A 24,244-nucleotide genomic window follows, 5' to 3' on the forward strand; every position below is an offset into this window, starting at 1 on the left:
TTTTCGAGCGGTCAGTCTGCAATTACCCATTCCCTCCACCACCGCGATCTTACCTGAGCTGCATGGGCCCGGAGGTTTCCAATAAATATCCTCAGCTTTACTCACACAATGATGCACAGCTCTGAAGAAAATGGGCAGGAATGAACATACACTGGTGCCTTTTTTTTGCCCACCTGCACTGTCTCTTTCTCTCACACATGCTTATTTACACAAGAGCGAATCTGCTCGGCTTCTACCTGATATGCTTGAGCTGTAAAAGTAAAGCCTTTATTATCTCGGCAGGCAGCAGAAGGTGTCACCTTCATCGGACCCGACACACATGCTACTCAAACCATGGGAGACAAGATCAGGGGCAAATTAATCGCCAAGATGCCAAGGTCAGTGTCGTGCCCCCGTGAGCGTGGGCTGGTCAAGGTGAGGAGAGCTTCACACGCACCACAAACACACATCCATTCTTTCTGCCACCTCAAATGACTCATCTGACGTCTGACAAACCGTCACGGGGCATCGGGACTGATGTGTGTGTTTATAAAGACGAGGTGTTGTCAGTTGGCTGTCAGCTCAGGGAATGTTTTTTTGATATGTTGCCACTTTTGAAAATTTGTACCTCCCATGGAATGAAATACAGGAAGTTGCTGTTTTGCAGACATAAGTGTGTGTGTGTGTGTGTGTGGTGGAAAGGGCTGTTGCTAATGAGGGATGTTTTGAAAACATTTAAAGCCCTAATGATGCTGCTGCAAATGCAAACCCTCTTCCGGGAGCTGTGATTTAAGATGGTTTGAGGCTGTGGAAAAATAGTTTCACCCAATTTAAGTCTTGCGTTCCTGTTGTTAAAATATTGGGGTTAGAGGCTAACACGTAGATGAGGAGGTGAACAACCCTGTGGTGTGTGTACTAAAACTCTTTCAATAACAGCTCTGCAAATTCTCAAATCTCCATTTTGTCCCTAAAGTACTTAATTGTCTGCATTTGGCAAGTTTAACACTTCCTGACATGAGGGGCCTTACTTGAATGTCTTTGCATGACTATAAATGAATGGGAATAAAAGGAATGAACAAACACACACACACATAAGCATGCATGCAAATCTATTCGAAATCCATAGTGACCAAATTAAGCATGCCAAGAGAAAATTTCCCACCGAGAAATTTTGAGATTTTAGCTGTGTCTAGTTCTGTCCGCCAGCCAATTTTCCATCAGGAATCTCTCATTAGCAGATGTTTTTGGCCACAACACACACACACCTCAGTGTGATCTGGTGAACCCTAAATTTAACAAGCGCTTACCAGAGCAGACGAGTTAATGAAAGGAAATTACCTTTTCTGCCAATTTCCCCCTTCCATTCAGGTGCTTTTTACTTGGCAATTTAAAATGACAGATACTTGTTTTTTATACTAAATAAACTGATAAATCTTTCCAGCGTTTCATTATATCCGGTAAGTGCATGAGTCAGATATTAACTGCTCTCCATTGATGGCGTGCTCCTTGCAGACCCTAAAGCGTCTGTTTAATTCCCTGAAAGTGAGATGCAATTTTTATTTCACTCTCACATCATTTGTCCTCAAAATTACTTTTCACAATCCTAGCCTCCGTTATCAACTAAAACTGCAATCTGTTTGCTTAGTCTCTTTAGAAGACGGCGATACGGGATGAAGTTTATTTACACCGCTGTCATCTGTTCCCTGCATAGCAACCAAAGACAATGATTTCCACATAAGGGCAGTGGGGAGACAGTGTGGAGAGGAGGATCGGGTAGACGGCCCCTCCAGAGCCTGCTGAAGTGAAGCCGCGGTTGGGTATGTTGGCCAGTCTCGCCCGGCCGCCCCGCAGCAGGTCTGAAGCCTCCTCTATTACTGCCTCCAATCAATAGAAGAGCTGCTCCCCCTGCTGCCTGTCTTATGCTACAACTTCCTCTTCCCTCAACCCTTCCACAACCCTTCACATTTAATCTCTTTTTTCCTTCTCTGTCTCTGCAGTAAAGCAGTCTGGATCATACGTCACGAGCTGAGGTCTGTTATGGAGGCCAGTGGCGAGACGGAAAAGCCATTCGGGAGAGCCAATCCTACAGATACAGCTGCTGCTTTTCCTGCAAATGTGGGTTAAATTAACTCATACTGATGCTTGCTTAATTCAATCTCCTGTTAGAAACGTTTCAGCGTGCCAACATAATAACTGTAATCACCTTGTCATCAAGTCCTGTTGAACTCAATCATCCGCCTCTGAAACACACAATTTTGGTGTTTGACAGCCTACGGAGGCTTCGTGTTACTCTGTGTTTGTCATGGTTGAAAGCTTTTTTAGGCCTCTTAAATTTGATACCACATGACCATTTAAAATGGTCAGTTGTCGTACTCTTAATTTTGGATGATCAAAGCTTCAAATTAAGTTGCTCTCTGCTGGTAGGCTTTGGTTTTTGGTATGTGGTGGGATTATGTGCGAACAATATCGAAAGCAATTAATTAAGATTTTCCCAGAATTTCATAGCAAACAGTGCTGAAAAATATTTGTGATTTTTTTTCCGAAGTTTTGCAAAGTTAAACAAAGTTTATGAAGTTTACGAAGTTTTAAAGCTAAAATTAAAATCTTCACACTTTGACTTTACAGTTTTGCTGATGTCTTTTTTTCACGCTCAGTATGTTTATATGCATATTTAAAATCTGGACCATGAAGCCAGACTAGTAAACCTAAACTAGTAATCATGTTGTTCAAAAAAGTTTAGGGTCAGTAAGATTTTTTATTATGACTTACACTACCGATCAAAAGTTTGAAGTCAGTATGATTTTTAAATGTTGGAAAATAAATTTATTCTGCTCAAAGAGGCTGAATTTATTTCATTATAAATACAGTAAAACTTGTTAAAAAGGTGAAATGTCATTGCACTATAAATATCCTGCCAATTTATCCAGCATGTGTTTTACGCAGCCGATACCCTTCCAGCTTCAACCCATCACTTGGAATCATTCACACACACACACACACACACACACACACACACACACACACACACACACGCGCACACACACACACACACACGCACACTCTTACACTCATACACTACGAACAATTTAGCTTACCCAATTCACCTAAAGCATGTCTTTGGACTTGTGGGGTAAACTAGAGCTCCCAGAGGAAACCCACGAGAACACAGGGAGAACATGCAAACTCCACACAGAAATGCAAACTGACCCAGCCAAGGCTCAAAACAGCAACCTTCTTGCTTTGAGGCGATCGTGCTACTCACTGTGCAACTGTGAAAATCATTCTAATCAATCTAATTATTGTTATTAATAATATTATTATTATTAATGGTAATAGTAATAAAAGCAATAATGAATGAACTAATATTTCATTTGAAACTACATGCAATAAGTAATAAATAAATATTTAATAAATAAATACTTTTTAAAAAAAATGAACATTAAATCAAAATTTCAAAATTCACCTTTTCTATTTCCAAAACTGATAAAAAAATAAATGCCACAAATCAGCATATGAGGATGATTTCCAAAGTATCAAGTGACACAATTTGCTATAATAGCAATAAATTACATTTTAAAAATTATTTAAAATTATAATAATCTTTTGTTATTATTATTGAAATATTACTATTCATTATATACAGTTCAAGTCAGAATTATTAGCCCCCCCTGTATATTTTCCCCCCAATTTTTGTTTAATGGAATGAAGATTTTTTTCAACACATTTCTAAACATAATAATTTTAATAACTCATTTCTAATAGCTAATTTATTTAAGACATTAGTATTTAGCTTAAAGGGCAATTTAATGGCATAACTATAGGTTAATTCAGTTAATTAGGCAAGTTTGGGTAACTAGGCAAATCTTTGTATAATGATATGTTCTGTTGATAATCAAAAACAATATTGCTTTAGGGGGCTAATAACATAGACCTTAAAATGCTTTCTAAAAAAAACTGCTTTTATTCTAGCCGAAATAAAACAAATAAGACTTTCTCCAGAAGAAAAAATATTATTGGAATACTGTCAAAAATTCCTTGCTCTATTAATCATAGTTTGGGAAATATTCGAAAAAGAAAAGAAGAAAATACTTAAACTGTATATAACATTTTTTATAAAAACAAAAATGTATACAATTTGTAATAGTTTTTATACCAATGATAGCCCATTTAAAAAAAAATAAAAGTCCATCTAAATCTATAAAACAGATAATATGTAAAGTTTTAGCATTAAAAATCAAGTGTAAAAAAAACTGTAAAATTGTCCATGAATCATAAGTGCTTGCTATTCAGTTTTGATCAAATACATGGAGCTAAGGTATGCATGTTATCAAACCAGTTGCCCTTGACGTTGCCCAGTTCACTCCAAAGAGGTACACTCCACACAATAATTTAACCCTTCAAATATTAAATCACACATTGATTTATGTTGAATAAGGGTGCATGTTAATACATTGACCGATGAACACATTGTATGGATCTCCTGATGAATCCTCCTTTCTCCTTCTCCCCCGTCCATTGATTGTCCACGCCACAAGCCCCAAGAGGAAGCTTATTTGGGGCCTGTCTGCAGCGTGAGGGTGTGTAAGGGAGCACAGGGTGGTCCTGTGGGCCAGAGAGGGCAGCTAACTGGAGTAAACAGGACTCAGCAGGCTTAGTGTTTGTGTTTACTCTGCTGGAGAGGAGGCCATTAGAGCAAACAGCCAGCGTTTCTTCACATGTTGCTGAAAATCACCCCAACCTTCATTCACTCCTGTTTGGCACTATACTAACACCCAGCCAGTGTGCCCAGATGGCCCCGCTTTCCAGATCTCTCACTGTTTCTGCCCTCTCTTCCCCTCCTTCCCTGTGCCGTGGCGTCATTAAAAGTGTCTGTGAGCGGGAGGTGTCAAAAAAAGGGTGCCGAAAGAGAGAGAGCAGAAAACAATTTAGTGGCATTTAAAGATAAAGTCCTCCCCCTATTTACATGGCCTATCTAATCCAATCTAGGCTGTGTCTGCATTTTTAATTTGCACATTCAAGCGAGCTTCAGAGAGGAACCTAGGCTTAATTAGTTTAGTTATCTCCCCTCATGAATGGATAAAGTTCCCACACTGCTGGTGTTTCAGATGAAGACTAATTGGATTCTGAGGCCAAAAACAAAAGGAGAAATAAAAGAAACAAGGGTTAGATAACAGAGGGAAGATTGAATTGATAAAGCGCAAGGAGAGTGAACTGTAGTCACAGCTAAGGAGGGAGAAAAGTCCAGATTCCTGTTTGAGGTCAAAACTGTTGGAGAATCAATAATAATAATAAAAAAAAATAAAATTAAATATTTTTCTTGTTGGTTCCATGTTAAAACATCATAAATTGAGTTTACCCCATTTTGAAAATTAATATTTTTATACATTTCTCAGTGAATATAGGCAATGTATTTTAGTGCATTTAAACAAAACAGATTTATTATACAGATGTATTTATTCAAATAATATTTTAGTCACTAAACATATTAGAAAATGAAAGAAAATACAATTAAAATTTAAGCAAAATATTGCAACAAAAAAAAAAAGTTACAACCTACAAAATTTCAACTAAATATTTCCATATTTGCTTCTCTTTTTCCCTTTTTTAATTTGTATTTAAGATTTTTCCATAACATATTAATTTGGGTGTACTAGTTTGGGCCGTTATCGTAAGTTATTTTGTTAGATGAGCTTCAGATTTGGCTTCAGGACTGACTAATCTAATGTATATGCACAAATATAATATTGTATAGCTTCCTATTAAAATATGAATTTGAAATATAGACTTGTGAGGGGTGGACTTATATATACTGAGCACTGTATATTCATGTTTACATTTTTTATACAGGTGACTGATAATAGTTGTTAATTCTAAACAGATTTTCAACCATTTTTTACACTAGAAAAATTATGTTTACTGTTTGTTCAAACTACCTATTAAAGTGTTTTTCACAACTTAAACCAAATATGCCCAAACTAGGGCCCATGGGCCAAAGCTGGCCCATGGTAACCTTATATTTGACCCACCATCTCATCTGAGAAGAGAGAAAGAATGATAGGAAGGGTTGGAGCAAATGCCTTTAACAGAGACCTTAATTTCCAAATTAACATAACCTTTATGGTTGTTTTATTGCTGAGCTACAAATCTTCACATCAGGTTATACACAGTTTAAAAGTTACATTGGTCTTGGTCACACTTTATTTTGATGGTCCGTTTGTTGAAATTAAGTTGCATCTATATGCCAACTAATTCTTAATAGATTATAAGTAAACTGTTAGGTTGGTGTTTGGGTTAGTGTAAGTTGACATGTACTTGCAAAGTTTCTTATGGTTAGATAACTTGCAATAATGCATTGAATGAATTAGAAATAACAGTATTGCATTTATATTGTTTAATCAAAAGAATAACAGTAGCAAAACTGTTTGTGTATTGATAAAAAATTTATAAAAATGTGAGGAATATTATGAGACACATTTTATTAAAATACCTGACTGCTTTTAAAACACTTTAGCCTTAAACCAAAATATCAAAACATATTTTATTACAGAAATTAAACGCATTTTAGAGGAGGTGTGATTTTAATTTATGAATTGCATTTGAAACAAATGCGTTGTAAAGCCAAAATTTGCCAAGCAACTCTGAGGCGGATAAAGAGATACAGTCTAAATCATTGCTGCAGTTCATTAGCACATCCGCTTGTGATGTTTTCTATGTTTTATATATAACTGAAACATTTTGCATTTTAAATGACACAAAATTTAGAACACCCCCTCAAGACCCCTCCGGGGGTTTCTGTGCAATTTGCCAGAAACTGTGCTTTTGAATATATAAAATCCAGGCCTCAAGAAAAGTAAGCCCACATTGAGTTTTAAATCTCAGCCAGCCTTTTCCAGTATCCGGTAATAAGTCGGTTTCATCCGGCTAGAGCAAAAGTGTCAACATGGCTAAAAATCATCCTTCTTAAAGAGACAAGCGAGCCTGAGTAAATCAATTATTGAACATTACCCTTCATTGTGATATCTGATTTGTACAAGGTCAAGGGAATTATTAATAACCTTCTGTTCTCTTTCACAGACACGTTTACAAATTAGCACTTCTCACAGGCCTGGGACCTGCTTTTACGGAGCTGGGTTTTCAGAGCAGCCTGAAAGTGTGAACGAGTTCCAGAGGGCAGATCATTTGGAGGAGTCTGGATAATGAGATTCTTTTCTTAATGCCATTGAACTCCATTCAATTAGTGCAAAGGGCCTATGTTTGTGACTATTGCGTGCGTACAGTGTGCTTCTGTGTGTAATTGACTTTGTAAGCCCTTGAGGAGTAAACTTTTAGTGGTTTCGAGCATTCGCTTGAGCACAAGTATGTTTGTCTATTCTTTTTTTTTCCTTCATCTGTTATTCCCCCTTTTAGCCTTAGTGGGCTGCTTGGGCCGATCTTGTGTGTGCTTGTGTGATGTATAGATTAATTAAATAAGCATATTGATTCGTGTTCTGGCAACACAGAGCGTGGGGTTTTAATTAGCCCACGCTTGAGTGTGTTAACATTCCTGTCTTATCTGTGTGGAACCAAGTGGAACTGAATGCATGAGGGCTGCTCATCAACTCTGAATTTCCAATAACCTTTTTTTTCTTCTTGTTTGGTTAAGTTCGACCCAAAGCTCAAACGTTAATGTAAGTGTATGCAACACTTCAATTTTTAATGCTCATTTTTAAGTGCAAATATTTTTGTCTATTTATACTATTTTTCTTGAATACTGTATTGAAGGAATGATATGTAAATAGCTTTGCCTCATATACACTCACCAGCCACTTTATTAGATACACTAGTACAGGGTTGGACCCCCTTTTGTCTTTAGAACTGCATTAATCCTTTGTGGCATAGATTCAACACGGTACTGGAAATATTCCTCAGAGATTTTGGTCCATATTGACATGATAGCATTACGCAGTTGCTGCAGATTTGTCGGCTGCACATCCATGATGCGACTCTTCCGTTCCACCACTTCCCAATGGTACTCTATTGGTTTGAGATCTGGTGATTGTGGAGGCCATTTGAGCACAGTGAACTCATTGTCAAATTCAAGAAACTCTGAGATCATTCGCTCTTTATGACATTGCATGTTATTCTGCTGGAAGTATCCATCAGAAGTAGAGTACACTCTGGTCATAAAGGAATGGCATGGTCAGCAACAATATTTAGGTAGGCTGTGGCATTGACATTTTCATGTTGTTGATGCCAAAATCTGACCCTAACATTCCAATGTCGGAGCAGAAATTTAGACTCATCAGACCAGGCAACGTTTTTCCAATCTTCTATTGTCCAATTTAGGTGAGCCTTTGCAAATTGTAGCCTCAGTTTCCTGTTCTTAATTGTCAGGAGTGGCACCTGGTGTGGTCTTCTGCTGCTGTAGCCCATCTGCCTCATGGTTGGATGTGTTGTACTTTCAGAGATGCTCTACTGCATTCCTCGGTTGTAACAACTGGTTATTTCAGTTACTGTTGCCTTTCTGTCAACTTAAATCAGTCTTTTCTCCTCTGACATCTGGCATCAACAAGGCATTTACACCCACAGAACTGCCACTCACTGGATATTTTCTCTTCTTCAGACCATTCTCTCTAAACCCTAGAGATGGTTGTACGTGAAAATCCCAGCAGATGAGAAGTTTCTGAAATACTCAGACCAGCCCATCTGGCACCAACAATCATGCCATGTTCAAAGTCACTTAAGTTATCTTTCCTCCCCATTCTGATGCTCGGTTTGAACTGCACCAGATTGGCTTGACCATATCTAAATGCTTAAATGCATTAAGTTCCTGCATTTGCTTAAGCCAGCAGTTGGATAGGTGTACCCAATAAAGTGGCTGGCGAGTGTATGATAACATGTAAAATGCATTAGCATGCTGAGATTATTAACTTGTAATGTATGTATGTATATACATAACATTTTATTATACACTCACCAGCCACTTTATTAGGTACACCTATCCAACTGCTTGCTTAAGCAACCCTGATATATATATATATATATATATATATATATATATATATATATATATATATATATATATATATATATATATATATATATATATATATATATATATATATATATATATATAATTCTTTAAAGAAAATCATATTAATATGGATGCTAATAAGCTATAAATAATAAGCCACTGGATAATTACAATGTAAAGTACAGCTTGTTGAAATTGTTTGAATAAATATACACACAGCATGTGTATGTGTGTGCTTTATAATTACTAATGTGCTTTACACAGTTAATAAGCAACCTATATATTTATGCTAATTATGAAACTACTTAATAGTTAATATTTCTGTGTTTACTTTTGTATTGAGTAATACTAGCAGTTTTATATTTTATAATAGTTTTGTGTCTTTGTAGTGCTTATCCTATACATACACTTTATTTGTAAACATTAGAGAAAACATTCGTTGTTGTTAATAGGATTTATTAATATGGGGTCAGGTTAGGAAAAATATAATATATTTCTTATTTCACAGATGTGTTACTATGTTTATGTGGTTGAAATGTGTTTTTAGTTTAATGATTTAGTTTTATGGTTTTCTGTTAACTATAATAACCCTGATATATTGCTTAAACCACTTTAACCCTTTGTTTTGTTTTTCTCAAAATTTGTTAATTTTGAGGCTGAACTAAATTTACTGAATTACCATACACCTAAATCTTCTGCCTCTCCTTATAACCACTTCTAATGTCTTGAATAAATTACATGAATGCATTTAATGTCTCAAATGTGCCATTTTCCTACAGCTTGCGTTCTGAAGGTTTGTTTCGAGCCTTTCGTCTTTCTTGGCAGCAGACAAGTGTGACTGCACATTTTTTGTGCACATCCAAGAACCTTCTGTCCTGCCCACTGATACCTCGATCTGCTCTCTCTCAGCCATCTTGTCCTCCATAAATTTTTCACCATGCTGTGATCAAAGCTCACCACTGTATTTGTGTTCTGTTGTATTGGCCAATGATGTAACCTGAAAATCTCTTTAAAAATTACGAGGCGTCTTATATCAGGGCTGTAGTGTTTGTGTGTGGGTTTTGAAGGTGATTGATTTATTTAGTTTCGACGGGCAGGAGTGTTTGCTGCTGTAGGCGTGTCAGTGGGTGATCTGCATTCATATGCCGTGCACTTGTCTCAATAGTGCAGCCGGGCCAAGCAGATGTGGCAGAAAACACACTCTGATGGGGTTTTTGAGGAGATAAATGTGAACTTAGGATATGTACACATCAGTTTTGTTCAAAAACTTTCTCATTAGTATACAGTTTAATGAAGAAATGAGTGGGTGTTTTCAATTTTTCTCTCTAGACACTCAGCAGAATCTATACACAGAGGATTTTGGAATTGATGGTTGAGTTAAACAACTTTTTTTTTAAGTAAACTTGACAGGTGAAAAATACTGAATGCAATGATATATTGACTTTTGATTCACTGAAAGAGTATTTGCAGTGATCAAAGAAATATCATACCAATTTTATAAGCAATATCAATATTTTTATGTAAGTTTTATATGTAATATTCACAATACTGATACTAGTACTGATTGTTTCCTAAAATTATTGATTTATTTATGCAGGGACGATATACAACATGTAGTCCCTGGGCAGGAAAATATAACAAGTCTAACAATATAAAAAAAAATTACAATATACACTTATAGTACAATACAACATAGTCAATAAAATGAAATCAAATCAGAGGTTGCATATTTGATTTTCTTTAAGACAAACTTTAAAAAAAAAGGTAAAAAATTATGTGTTAAAATTAAAAAGTGGTACTCTCTCTAATATGCACTGGTATTGTATTGAATCTTTCTGTTGCTCTGACTAAAAAATAGGGGTAACGCTTTATTTTGATGGTCCATTTGAGTATTAGTAGACTGCTTCAAATCTGTTGATACTGCTCCTTCAACCGGCATTTAACTGACTGTAAGAAACTTTGCAAGTACATGTCAACTTACCCTAACTCTAATCTCAACCTAACAGTCTACTTATAATCTTATGTGAATTAGCAATTAGCAATATAACTTAAATTCAACAAATAGACCATCAAAATAAAGTGTGACCATATCTTATTGTCCTCAAATAGTTCTCTTGAGTTTAACTGAACAAATACCTCTATCCGATGACCTATTGTCCTTGCAGACAATCACCCATTGTTTGAGAGGTGGTGGTGCAAGATCATTAAATATTGTAAACATTAAACACACATCAGCATGGATATATGATATAGACATTTTATTTCAATGTATTCAAAATCTTGTTTATTTTTTGACATCCATATGAGACACAATGGCCAAACGAAACAAATCCTAGCACAAACAAATATGAGGACAAATAATAATATAAATTTTATAATTTACACTTTCTATAAGCTCTCAAAGTTCTTAAAGAATTGTTGATAATGTAGTAATTAAAATTACATTAATTGTCACCAAAGCTCTTAATTTTGGTGTAGATCATTAAATCATTATGCTGCATCAGTATGGTAGCCAAAAATATAGTCTTGGACTGCATCTAAAATCACATAATATCCTAAGTACTCAATTTGAGTAGAACAAGTATACTTTTTGAGCTTGAATTTAGTGCTGATATACTATATAGACCCACCACACATCTCTTGCCTCACTTAACATGATGCAGCCTTTGTGTTTCGAAGAGGTTGTCTTTCTGTGTGGCCCATGATTTCTTCTTCATGTTAGAATAATTCACATAGACTTGCTTTGCTTGTGTTTCTCACATCGATTTCCCCTGCTGCCGAGTGCTGAAGACCATCTTACAGAGGCTTTGCTGTCTTTCATGTTCCTTAATCCTGGGCTATGTTAGCATAATGCTAATGCACTGTTTAGTCTTCATAATCACTCTGTAGGTCTTTGTGAGGTGCAGAGAAATCTTCTCTCAGATCCATCAGTACCATTCAATTCATTTTAGATGTGCATTTTTTCTCACTGTTTGTCTATATTACAGCAGTCATAGGAAGGTTCCTTAAAGTCTGCTATGCTGTAGTACTGAAACTTACAGTGCTCAGTATAATTAAATACACCCCATTTTGAAAATTAATATTTTTATCATTTTTTCAGTGAATAAAGGCAATGTATTTAGGTGCATTTAAACAAAACAGATTTATTAAACAGATATATTTATTACAATAATATTTTAGTCACCAAACACATTTTAAAAAATGTGAGATAGATAATACAATTAAATTAAAGCGAAATATTGAAATGAAAGTTACAACCTACAAAATTTCAACACAAACTTTCATTTGTTTGCTTCTATTAATTGTTCCTTTTTAAATTGTATTTAATACTTTTCTATAGCATATAAATTTAGGTGATTTAGTTTGGACCGTCACCGTGAGTTATGCTTTGGCATATATTAAATTATATTCTTTATTTTTATTTCAAGGGGAAAAAGACAGTCACATGTTTGAAATGAACAGATAATAAATAACATTTCATTTCTTTTATTCTTTAGCTGAAGTATTCCATTTAAAACGCTCAATACAACACCGCATGTCACACTTGATTGACAAGGCCTACCCGGATGGGTTTGTTGGCGCATACGAGAGGTCAGTGTTTAATTGCATTATTTTAAAGCTTCCGCCACCCACTACTACTAAAAAGACACAATGAGCACCCTGTCATGTCTGCTACTCCAAACACACACTCATCTAAATTGCATTAGAGTTCATTGAAAATAAGCACCCTATATCCATTCATGGGTGTCCATTGTCTCTTGACTTCGCTTCAGTCTCACATGATGCTGCTCAGTGCTTGAGTGAGCAGGAACAGAAAATGTCCCAAAAAGCTTTTTAATTGCAACAAGCCGTGTTGGCATCCATACATCCTGAACCACCAGTCCCAAAGTCTTCACTTCATCCTTCAGAACGTCCCTATAATGACCCGTGTGGTATGTCTTTCTTCCTTTCTTTCACATTTTGGCTCCACAGTGGCTTTTTGTTTTGTCTTTTGGAATAGCCTGTGCCAAGCTTTTGCTCATTAGAGAGTTTGGTGGAGTGTGGCAGCGTCCATTCAAGCCCTCCAGCTGCAGAGTCTTTCACCTATTCCCTGAAAGAATTTAAGGTTGCTCTGCTGTTTATCTGACAGACACTGGAGGGACAAACAGAGACCTCTTCCTATTCTCCCCACGGCTCCAGTCCCGGTCGCACCTGTTCACTGTGCTAGTGTCCATGCAAAAAGCCAACTTGTTAGAATTGGAGGCCATTGTGGGGCATCTTTTAGGGGGAGGTGAAGTGGAAAGGTCCAGACCGCTGTGGGCAGCAGGAACCCAAACCTCCATTCGGAGCTTGCACAGAGGAGCAGGCGTGACCCAGAGCTGGGGCGCTTATTAACTGCCGCCGCAACCTGTGCTAATTGCTGTGTTATTTACTGCACTGTTGCTTCTGCACTTTTGCACAATGATCTTTTATGTGCTGAAATCATGGCGTTGTTAGTGACTGGCTGATGCAGCTGTGATTCAAGGCCTGATTTGTGTCCGTTTTGACTGGTGAGGAGCTTTGTTGAGTATGTACATTGTATTATAAGTCTTTAGAAATGATCTACTATGTTTGTCTTTCCTGTAATTGCCATTCATATGCATGTACATGCAGGAGACTGGAAAAGCTCATGCAGATTTGACTACTTTTTATCTGCTTTTATTTGCTACACTTATGGATTACATTGTTACAAAAATCTTTAAAACTTGAAAAAAGTCTTTGAACCTGTTTGTTTTCATGTGATGCATAGATAACCTAATTCAGTAAAACCGATTTCAATTAAAATATTTATATTTTATTTATGTAATGTTTAAGTCTATGACCTGAGAAAAGTGATGTATATCAGTAATGTAAATGTTACATGTTTAAAATAAAATAAAATAATGGACACTTGGGAGTTCAAGGCTTGTATTTTGATTTATTTAAACAAAATGTTAACATTTTACTGAATTTATTCTTTTTTTCACAGTTTTTCATTAACTCATAATCCCCCTCAGTTGTTTCTTTTATCAAGTTTTGGTTTCCTTCTGCATTAGAAGGTTTCTATTGAATGTGACTAGTTTATTTGTTCTTCAAAATAAAACAGACTATCAGATTTGTTGCTCTTGTTGTGTCATTTATTATAGACATTCATTCAAAGAATGAATTTGTCATTTTTTGTGCCACGCTCTGGAGTAGACAGTGTAAATTTGCAGAGCTGTGATGGAGTTGTCTGAATATATAACAGTTTTGCAGTGCATATTTTTCATGCTGTGACTAAGACTTCAAATGTGTATGTTGTTTATCATTGTTTAGCTGACCAAGAGATTGTTGAAACTAAAGGGATTAAGTCTTGCTTCTTTTGCTATGTTATAGTTAGCAGGTTACGCTTTATGTGTGGCTTTATTGCTACTCAGTGTCAGTCTGGGTCACTTTTTACCGCTCCCTAACCCCCTGAACTCCCTTCAGGGACGGACCCCTGAGCAAACTGACCCTTTTTGGCCGGCACTGGCCAGGTGGCTCCTGACAAGCACTGACAAAAACAGGAAGCATTCCTCTGGACACGGCAAGCCCCAGTGGGGCTGTCTGATTGGCCGCTGACTCAGCGCTGCTGCCCAGGAAGTCCTGACCCAGGAAGTGTCCAGGGACTCGGACAAGATGGCTGAATTAATAATGTGCATGGCAGCAATGTTAGAAACAATGAATCAACAGGTCTGGTCAATACTCAGACTCGTAGGTGATACTGCAAATAAATCTCATCTGAGTGTTTGGGAGCAGAAAATAAATGTAAACATTAGACCTATGTAAACCTAAACCTAAAATGACAATGCTACAATTGCTGTTAGGATGCTAAATAATAATAATAATAATAATAATTGAAAGAATTTCAGCTGTGGCTTTACCATGAAAGTAGAACAATGTTTTACAAAAAGACACAAACAGTGACGGTTACAGTGAAGTTACAGCAGGAAGAAATTATACATTTCCTTAAGGTACACCAATAGACAATGAGTAAGATGTATAGAAGCCCATGCGTTGAATGGATCTCTATAGTTTCCCACACTGCTCCGCTATAATCTTTCTTCACTTTTCTTCCAGTCATTTCCACAGTTTAATAACTGAACAGGATTTCTTACCCATAACTTGGTTGACAAGTTTTTCCAAAGATAATCAAGTTTACATCAGGACTCTGGGCTGGCCATTTCATTAGATTTTTTTTCTGCTTCAGGGGACTGCTAAACATGTTCTGCTGAGTGATCCATTATCCTGCATAGAAATTGCTGGCTGAATGAGCAATGAACATATCAAAGGAACTGCATGTGGCTGAAGATTCTGATAAGCATGTGCACTGTCACTTCTTTGACACTTCTTTGCCAAACTTTCACTAACTCTTTGCACACTTTAGGTTCAGCCTTTCCCCAGTTTTATGATAAATGTAATATTTTCCACCAGAGCCCAAAAAATTTAACTTGATTTTATTATTAAATTGAACTTTGGACTGGGCGATGCAGTGGCGCAGTAGGTAGTGCTGTCGCCTCACAGAAAGAAGGTCACTGGGTCGCTGGTTTGAGCCTTGGCTCAGTTGGCATTTCTGTGTGGAGTTTGCATGTTCTCCCTGCGTTCGCGTGGGTTTCCTCCAGGTGCTCTGGTTTCCCCCACATTGCAGACATGTGGTACAGGTGAATTGGGTAGGTTAAATTGTCCATAGTGTATGAGTGTGTGTGTGTGTAAATGAATGTGTGTGTGTGTGTGTGTGTGTGTGTGTGTGTGTGTATGTTTCCCAGAGATGGGTTGCGGCTGGAAGGGCATTTCTCTGTGGCGACCCCGGATTAAGAAAGGGACTAAGCCGACAAGAAAATGAATGAATGAATGAATGAATGAACTTTAGACTAATTGTCCGTCGACAGAACATGTTACTTCACAAAGGTTAGTCTAGCCTTTTAAATCTTTCTGCTAATAGGATTGTTCAATCTGCAAAGTGGGCTTTCATTCCAAATTCTGTTATTGTTATATACAGTGTTCTATTAATATTGTATATTCAGTTTATCAATACAAGAGCATATTATATTTCACAACTCCATAACAAACACGTTTTTCACATATTAAAAAATGTCACGTCTGTACAGTGTGACATGCAGGTAAAGAAATGCTACTGCAATTGAAGCCACTAATAATGTTTCTTTATTATTTATTCTTTTGGCTGTGTGATTGTGTTGCTAGAGCCTCTTAGAAATAGAAGCACTGCCTCCTGTGGAGTTTGTGTATGTGTGTGTTTTCCTTTTTCTTTTTGCCTGTGTGTGTTGTGGTCAGGCCTGTGGTTTGAAGTGGAGTTTGCAGATTTGGCAGATGAGATGGCTGCAGAAGGAAGGCACTGCGGTGTGAGGTGGTAAGAGCAGATGATCCACACTTCACTCTGAGGGAGAGAAAGCACAGTTCAGAAGGCCAAAGGTCATTGTCTTCCACCTCTCTCATTTCATTCCCACCCTCTAAACCTCTCTTACAACTTTCTACTTCTACTCCTTTCACAGAAAGTGACACCTGCTGAGCATCTTGGGCCCCGTTGCACAAATTTATGTTGATGTCAGCAATGAAAACAGCACCACATCTCCAAATATTTGTAGAACAGCGGTCCGTCCATTTTCTCTCTCTCTCCTCTACATCTCCCTCTTTCTCACTTTCTCATTCTCTTCCCTCTCTTTTCCTCCTTTATTTTGTTTTTTTATTGATTTATTTTTCCAAAGCCCCAGTCTGGGACGATGCGGCTTTCACACATGATGTGAAATGTTGTTTCTGCAGAGATTATTAACGCACGTTTGTAAAATCTTTTCTCTGGGTGGGATCTGAGATTGAGGGCAGTATAAACTTGCAGGCCTCTGTATTTTACAGCTGTATGTGTGTAGCCTGACTAAAAAGACTAAGTATGCAAATCAATAAATACATAAATAACAAAATAAATATCTACTATAATAAAAAATCTGAATCTGTGTTGAGAGTAGGGCATTGCAAGTTGTTAAATAATGTTACTTTTTTAAATAGCAAGTAATGAAATTCATTACTTAAATAATTAAGTAATAATATTTGAGTTAATTTTAAAAGAAATGTATTGCAAGTTACTTACTTGAATTAAATAGCTTTTAAAAAATAAATTGCTGAATTAAATTTAACGTCATCCTGTTGAATCACACAACTTGAGAGAATATGCTCCCCATGAGAACATACAGAAATGAAGATGGCAGAGCCTTATCTCTGTGATGGCAGTATTCTCTTTATTTTGAACACATAGAAGAAAAGGTAAAGGGGATTATCACAATGTACAGTGATTTTACTTAACTAATAGACAAAAATTACACAATTAGCAAGCACATTTCTTCAAACTTTCATTATTCTATATATATTTATAACTAGTCCAGCACATGTTTTATGCAGCGGAGGCCCTTCCAGCTGCAACCCATCACTGGGTAACATCCATACACATTCATTCACACACATAGGGACAATTTAGCTTATACCCAATTTACCTATACCACATTGTTTTTGGATTTCCACAAAAGAAGAACTTTCCTGTAAGTTCTAAAAGAGATCAAGCAGCCAGGTAAGAAAATTCAAAAGTAACTCAAATGTAATGTTAAGTAACAGAATGCTTTCCTTAAAAAGTAACAAAGTAATGCAACTATTACATTTTGGGGGAAGTAACTCATTGTTATAATGAATGAATTACTTTCAAAACTTTCATCAACCCTAAAAGTCAAAGACCTTAATAGTTCTTATCCCAATGTTTTGTTTTATGGTATTTATTTTGTGATAATGACATTAAATTTAATGTATGCACATATAACGCCCTCACCACCTGATGAGAGACAATAATGTTATTAAAACACATCAGATCAGAGCCTGTGATTTTTTTTTAAAAAATGAATGCACTTTACTATATACGTTTACAACATTGTAAAACATATGTAATCATCTTCATTTACATACATATTTCCTGCACATTACTGTTACACATTATGCAGTCATCATGTAGGCATAAATTTCCATAAGCAGACTCACAATTTAATTGTTATAACATACAATAATTTGTAACCACTGACAATAACCTTCACCAAATATGGCGTTATTTGGTTAAATGTAAAACTTTAAGATGCATGTTTGCGCACGAGAGGTGAACACATTTTCTCTGTCGTTTTTCGCCATTGAATCACTCGTTAATCTGTTCATTTCAGTGAATCGATCGACCGCGCGCACTGTATCGGTTCGCACTCCAGTCTGATTCATTCGGTCAGTTCACTTGTGCACTGCATCATTTCGTGAATATCAACAATGAATCTCCGTTGACTCGGCTCTTTTTGAGCAAATAGGTTAGCAAAACAGTCCGACAGGGATTCGACTCTGAATTTACCTGAAAGTTTAACGTTAAGTTACTCACGATGAAGTTATTCGAGTATTTATTTGTTACATATAACAGAAACTGTGCACTTCAGAAACAAGCCATAATAATAGCGCTGAATGTTTAACAGTGACAAAAACCAAACAAGGAAATCATCTTGTTGTGCGGACAGTGGACACAGGTAAACACTCTGCTTTAGCAACTCAGCTAAGTTAGCTAACCATATACGAACCTACACGATTTAATTACATGTAACTCATGTATGATATTCTGAAATCATATCTTCTGATATTACTTGTGCTATTTAAGGTAGTGTCAATTGTTTGCCTTACTTTTTTTTTTATTATCATGCTTTTTGTTATTTGCTTATTTGTAATGCCATTTAGTGTTTTATGCTTGTTACTTCAATAGCATGCACTATGATTATTTTCATTATTCTAGAGAAAGTCTTATTTGTTTATTTTGGCTAGAGTAAAAGGAGTTTAGATTGAAAAAAAAAAAAACATTTTAAGGTCAAAATTGTTAGTGCCATAAGCAATATTGTTTTCGATTGTCTACAGAACAAACCACCATGACACAAAGATTTGCCTAGCTACCCTAACGTGCCTAATTAATTAGTTAAGCCTTAAATTGCACAGTTAAATACTATTTCATGTATTTTGGTGTGTGTGTGTGTGTGTGTGTGTGTGTGTGTGTGTGTGTGTGTGTGTGTGTGTGTGTGTGTGTGCGTGCGTGTGTGTGCGTGCGTGTGTGTGTGTGTGTGTGTGTGTGTATATATATATATATATATATATATATATATATATATATATATATATATATATATATATATATATATATATATATATATATAAACATATATATATATATATAAACATATATATATATATATAAACATAAACATTTGTGTGTGTGTGTGTGTGTGTGTGTGTGTGATGTTTGCACCAGATATTCTTGAAGAAAGTGATAGGCCAAAAGCTATGACATGTATGAATACTCACAAAACAATCTTTTGTTGTGTTTTGTGTTTAGATTTTCCCTGTGAAAAAATTATCAGCCATCTCTCCTGTACTGTTGACTCACGGGGAGCGGCAGTGGTCAAAGGTGTGGTTAACGGCTTAACTCGACGTCCCAAAAGATCGGTCACACACTCCTTAAAGTGGCATCGCCTGAAGGGCACTGATAACACGCATCCTGCGTTCCTATTGGTTGATGTCCAGAAAACCAGCAATCTCACATGGAAGAATCTGTACATTAGAGGAAAGGTAGGTTAGACTTGAATGTGAGGGGGTTTTAGGGTATTAGAGGGAAAGGCAGGATGGCATGCATTTTTCCGGCCTGTTGTGGATGACCTTTCCCTCTGCCCAGTGCTTTTGTGAAGGATCAGCATTTTTGGTTCATGTGAATCCCCTCTAGCTTTGAAGGGGAGGGGCACAGCAGGGGGACGCTAAAGAGCCCTGAGTGTGTGTGCGTGTTTCAGTGTGTTTCAAGTGTGGTGTGCATTTGGACCATTTAAGATCTAATGTAATCCATAATAGTGGTTGGGAGACGGAATGTGTAGTCATATTTGTGCGATAGCTTTGGCACATGAAGGAAAGGCTAGAACTGTAGGTTTCTGCATCCCCAGCAGTCTCCCTCGAGTTCACACTTAAGTAGTGTTGGGTTTGGATCAGTGCCATGCCTGAAGGGTTGGTATGGCTGGCCAATCCTCAGCCTCCTTTTCCTCTCTTTTTCACAGTGTCTTTTGCTTCTACAGTGGAATGTCCAGTTTGCTGTGAGAAAGAGTGCAGAAAGAGACAATAGAGGATCATGTGCCTGTGATTAATTAAGCTTATCTTGACATTCACACATCATGTAATGCTGCAGTGCTCAGGAAGCTATTTGTAATCTACATTTCTATCTAAAAGCATGGTACAGTTAAGATAAGGGTGTGTGGTATTGACAGTGATTTCATTTTTGGCATCTTTAGGACCTGTCTGCGATAAATAAATGTTGCACTAAATACATCAATAGGTGGCGAACAAAACCCCTTGAATTATTTTTTTAAATGGTTTGTTCTAAAATTGATTCAGAACAACAACTGTAGCATTGTTCTGAGTTCTTTTCTGGTTTAAATGGAGCTAAATGCTTTTGTAAGATGTGTGAATTACAAATGCTTTTCATGTTTCTGTAATTTATGACCACTGTGTAGTCCTATCAAACATCAGAACACGTATCAAATACCAGAACAGGTCTTTTACAAAATAATTGTGTTCACTGCAGTATCTGGGCTACATCCCAATCATCAATATATTTATAACTTCTAATAAATTAATTACAGATGGATCATCTGATTTTAAGCATGGATAGAAGCATTACTTGAATGAAACGTATACATTATTGTGATTTTCAAAGGTATAGAATTACAGCACACTGTAAGCATTTGTTTGTAACATTCATTAATTTTCCTTCAGCTTAGTTTCTATTTCAGAGGTCACCACAGCAAAATGAACCACAAACTATTCTAGTATATGTTTTACACAGCAGATACCCTTTCAGCCACAGCCCAGTACTGCAAAATGCAAAAGGAAAATTTTCTCCATTTATAGTAGATAGCTTTATCATAAACACTCAAAACAACAACCTATTATTTAACATTTTCAAAACATTTATTTTAAATGGTAATAATACACACATTTTAGACTGTTTACGCTAGAATGTAGCATTCTTTGTGTTTATTTGAACCTAAATGCTTTTAGACTCTCAAGGCATGTTTTTTGACTAATTAAATGAAGACTTAAGTATAAAGTACTTTTCATCATTATACAGATGCAAAATGTGACATTTCTTTTATATAGATCAAAAATTCATAGTTTCAAAAAGGTCTATAATGGTACAAACTAAGAGACTTTTGTTTAGAGAAAACCACTTTCGATTTTTTGTGAACCAGTTCATAGTCACAATCTGAATCAACCATATCAGCCAAATGATGTCTTATATATAAGATAAAAGGTGATTTATTGTTGCTTTTATTTATTTTTAATGTTTGTCATTTTGCACTGCTATATAATCGAAAAATCTACTTTGTTACTGTAAAAGCTGCAATGTTTAGAAAACATCTTAACTAGCATTATGGAATTGAAAACCGTTCAGTATAGTCAGTGTTGCTAGTTAGTTACTCCCTAACACTAAAATACTGTTTACCAACAGACTCAGAATGTCATCACATCAAATCATAACCACTAACCTTTCAAAACCTTTCTTCATTTTTAAGAGTTTTATTGATTTTACACTAAAAAATATTCTGTGTAGAACTTGTAAAATATTTAGCTATTTTGACTTGTTTACTAATATTATTCTCTCTTAAGGAAACAGGAGCATAGATTTCATTGACCAAGCAAAACAAAAGCAAACTTGTAATAAAAAAAAAACAAGTTTGAGTGGTCAGTGAAGTGTTTCTCAAACCGAAACTGAGCACTAAGTAGAGTCTTTGTTTACATTAGTGCATAAAAAAAAACAAAAAAAAAAAACTGGCTGGCATTTTTACGCCGTTTCAGAAAAGCTATCTCCATCCACTCTATTCATGCTCCATTACCTCTCAAATGTTTAAGCAGTAAAGTTATTGTTTTCTAATGATAAAAGATTAGTTAAAACGTTTACATTTATTGAAGCATACACTACCGGATCCTAGTTGTAAGTGCAACAAATAATAACTTGATTTCTAGCTGCTCATTTGGAAAAGTGGCAGAAGGTAGATTTTTCTGATAAATCATCTGTTAAACTGCATCCTATTGGAGTCGCATGGACCAAAGATTCTCAGAGAAATCAGTCAAGTTTGGTGAAGTAAAAATCATGGTTTGGGGTAACATTTAGTATAGGGCATGCGAGAGATCTGCAGAGTGGATGATAACTTAGGCTGTTGACATTGCCAAGTCATTTTTGCTGCCCATTACAATACAAACCACAAGAGAGGGTTCCTTCACCTTCTTATACTTTAGCCTTCACATCAAAGTTCCTAAAAGCAAAGAATATCAAAATTCTCCAGGATTGGCCAGCCCAGTCACCAGAAATGAACATTTTTGAGCATGTCTGGGGTAAGATGAAGGAGGAGGTGTTGGAGATGAGTCTAAAGAATCTTAATGAACTCTGTTAGTCCTGCAAAAGCGCTTTCTTTGCCATTCCAGATGACTTTATTAATAAGTGATTTGAGTCATTGCAGAGATGTATGAATGCAGTCAAGCTCATGGGAGTCATACACAATATTTAAGAGCCCATATTATGGGTTTTTGAAAATTCCCCTCCATGTAGTGTGTAACACAGCTCTAAGTGAAGTAAAGTATCCAGCTAAGGCTTAAATCTGTAAGAATACAGTGTTTAAAATTGTTGATTTATCTATAAAAGAGTCGACTCATAGTGCTTCAAACGAGTCGCCTTGATACCGATTCATTAGGTGTTTCGCCATGACGTACGAACGAAACCAAGTTATTCACGTGCACGCGCAAACCCGGGAGATTTCAAACCTGAGGCCCCGCCCTCTGACGCAGAAACCCAGACACACACACACACACCCACAAACATACGCACACACAAACATGCCGGTCGATTGAAGTCACACTGCAGATAGATATATTGAGTCTCTACCCAAAGATGAAACCTCAGCATTATAGCCAAGCAGTTGGAAACTACTGGAAACTTCTGGAAACTACATGCTACAAAGAATACTTCATCAGCGTTTGTTAAAGGAAGGATCAGTAAAGAGTAACTTACTGCTGGATGTCAGGATGGATTTTTCTTCCTCCATTTCTCAAGTGTAAGTACGTGCGATTAAAGTTGCCTCGTTTACTCTAGCTTGCAAATGTATTTAGTTGTGATTTGTTACTTGTAACCGAGTGTACTGTATCAGGTTAACTGGCTATATTATCTTATGGCGTGCAAAGTCACGTTAAAAACGCGACGCGTGCTGCTTTGTTAACGGAGCTCCGTGGACGAGGGGAAGTGTGTGTGTCTGTGTCTGTTTGTGCGTGTGCGCGCGCTGTCGTCCGGAGGTGTGTGTGTGTGTGTGTGCGTGCGTGCGCGCGTTGTCGTCCGGAGCAGGGTTAAGTGCGTGTGTGTGTGTGCAATATGTGTGTGTGTGTCTGTGAAAAGAGCAGAGTGAGAAGCTAGGAGATCTCCTCAACTGTTTTTGGAGTTTTTGCTCAATAAAATAGTTAGTCGTCTGAATTTTCAAGTCCATAGTCTGTATTTACATTGACCCACTGGCAGCTAAAATCCACGCCTACACTATCGAGCGTGTATGAACTGTGATTACTTTTATATTGCTGATTAGCTGTTTGGCTTTTCACTCTCTGACTGAAGGCAGTCGACCAATCGCAACAGGCTGTCATTGGTCCAATCAGCGCAGATTAGCTTCGCGCTAAGGAGGGGTTTGGGAACAAATGAATCACTGGACGATTCATACGGGAGTCGCTGGGATAATTAGGTAAAAATAAATGCAGATTATAAGACCATGAAAGTGTTTTTTTGACCTTGCATGCATATTAGACTGTTGTTGGAGACCCTTACAACCAAGATATGACCCTATTTCATATATAATATGGGCTCTTTAATTCTTTTTCCACTGCACTCTGACTTTATATTCTATACTGAACATTATTTCTGTTAAGTGACAAGACTTTTGTCTAAGCGAAGTGAGACCTTACTGTCCTAATTAAATAATTGAAAATCAAGGGATGATCATATTTTATTTTGGTAATATACAGTAAGCGTAATCTAAAGGCCTTTGCCTTTCATATGAGCCACTACTGATACTAAATGTAGAAATCAAGTTATTATTTGTTGTTCCTAAAACTTAGAAGTCATTTTCATTTTATTCATATATATGTGAGTGG

At 36.6% G+C, this 24,244-nt stretch overlaps 1 protein-coding gene across 7 annotated transcripts in view; it reads left to right on the forward strand.

Annotated features, from left to right (window-relative positions):
- The first annotated feature begins 18,331 nt into the window (after positions 1–18,331).
- The window catches only part of si:ch211-168k14.2, a 241,568-nt gene continuing 235,655 nt past the window's right edge, over positions 18,332–24,244 (forward strand). For all 7 annotated transcript variants that reach the window (XR_011016870.2, XR_012385502.1, XM_073912848.1 and 4 more), the window contains exons 1-2: positions 18,332–18,558; positions 19,410–19,642. The gene's annotated coding sequence lies outside the window, so the exon portion shown is untranslated. The remainder of the gene's footprint in view (positions 18,559–19,409; positions 19,643–24,244) is intronic.

This window comes from Danio rerio, chromosome 9, assembly GCF_049306965.1.
Source record: "Danio rerio strain Tuebingen ecotype United States chromosome 9, GRCz12tu, whole genome shotgun sequence".
Lineage (NCBI taxonomy): Eukaryota > Metazoa > Chordata > Actinopteri > Cypriniformes > Danionidae > Danio > Danio rerio.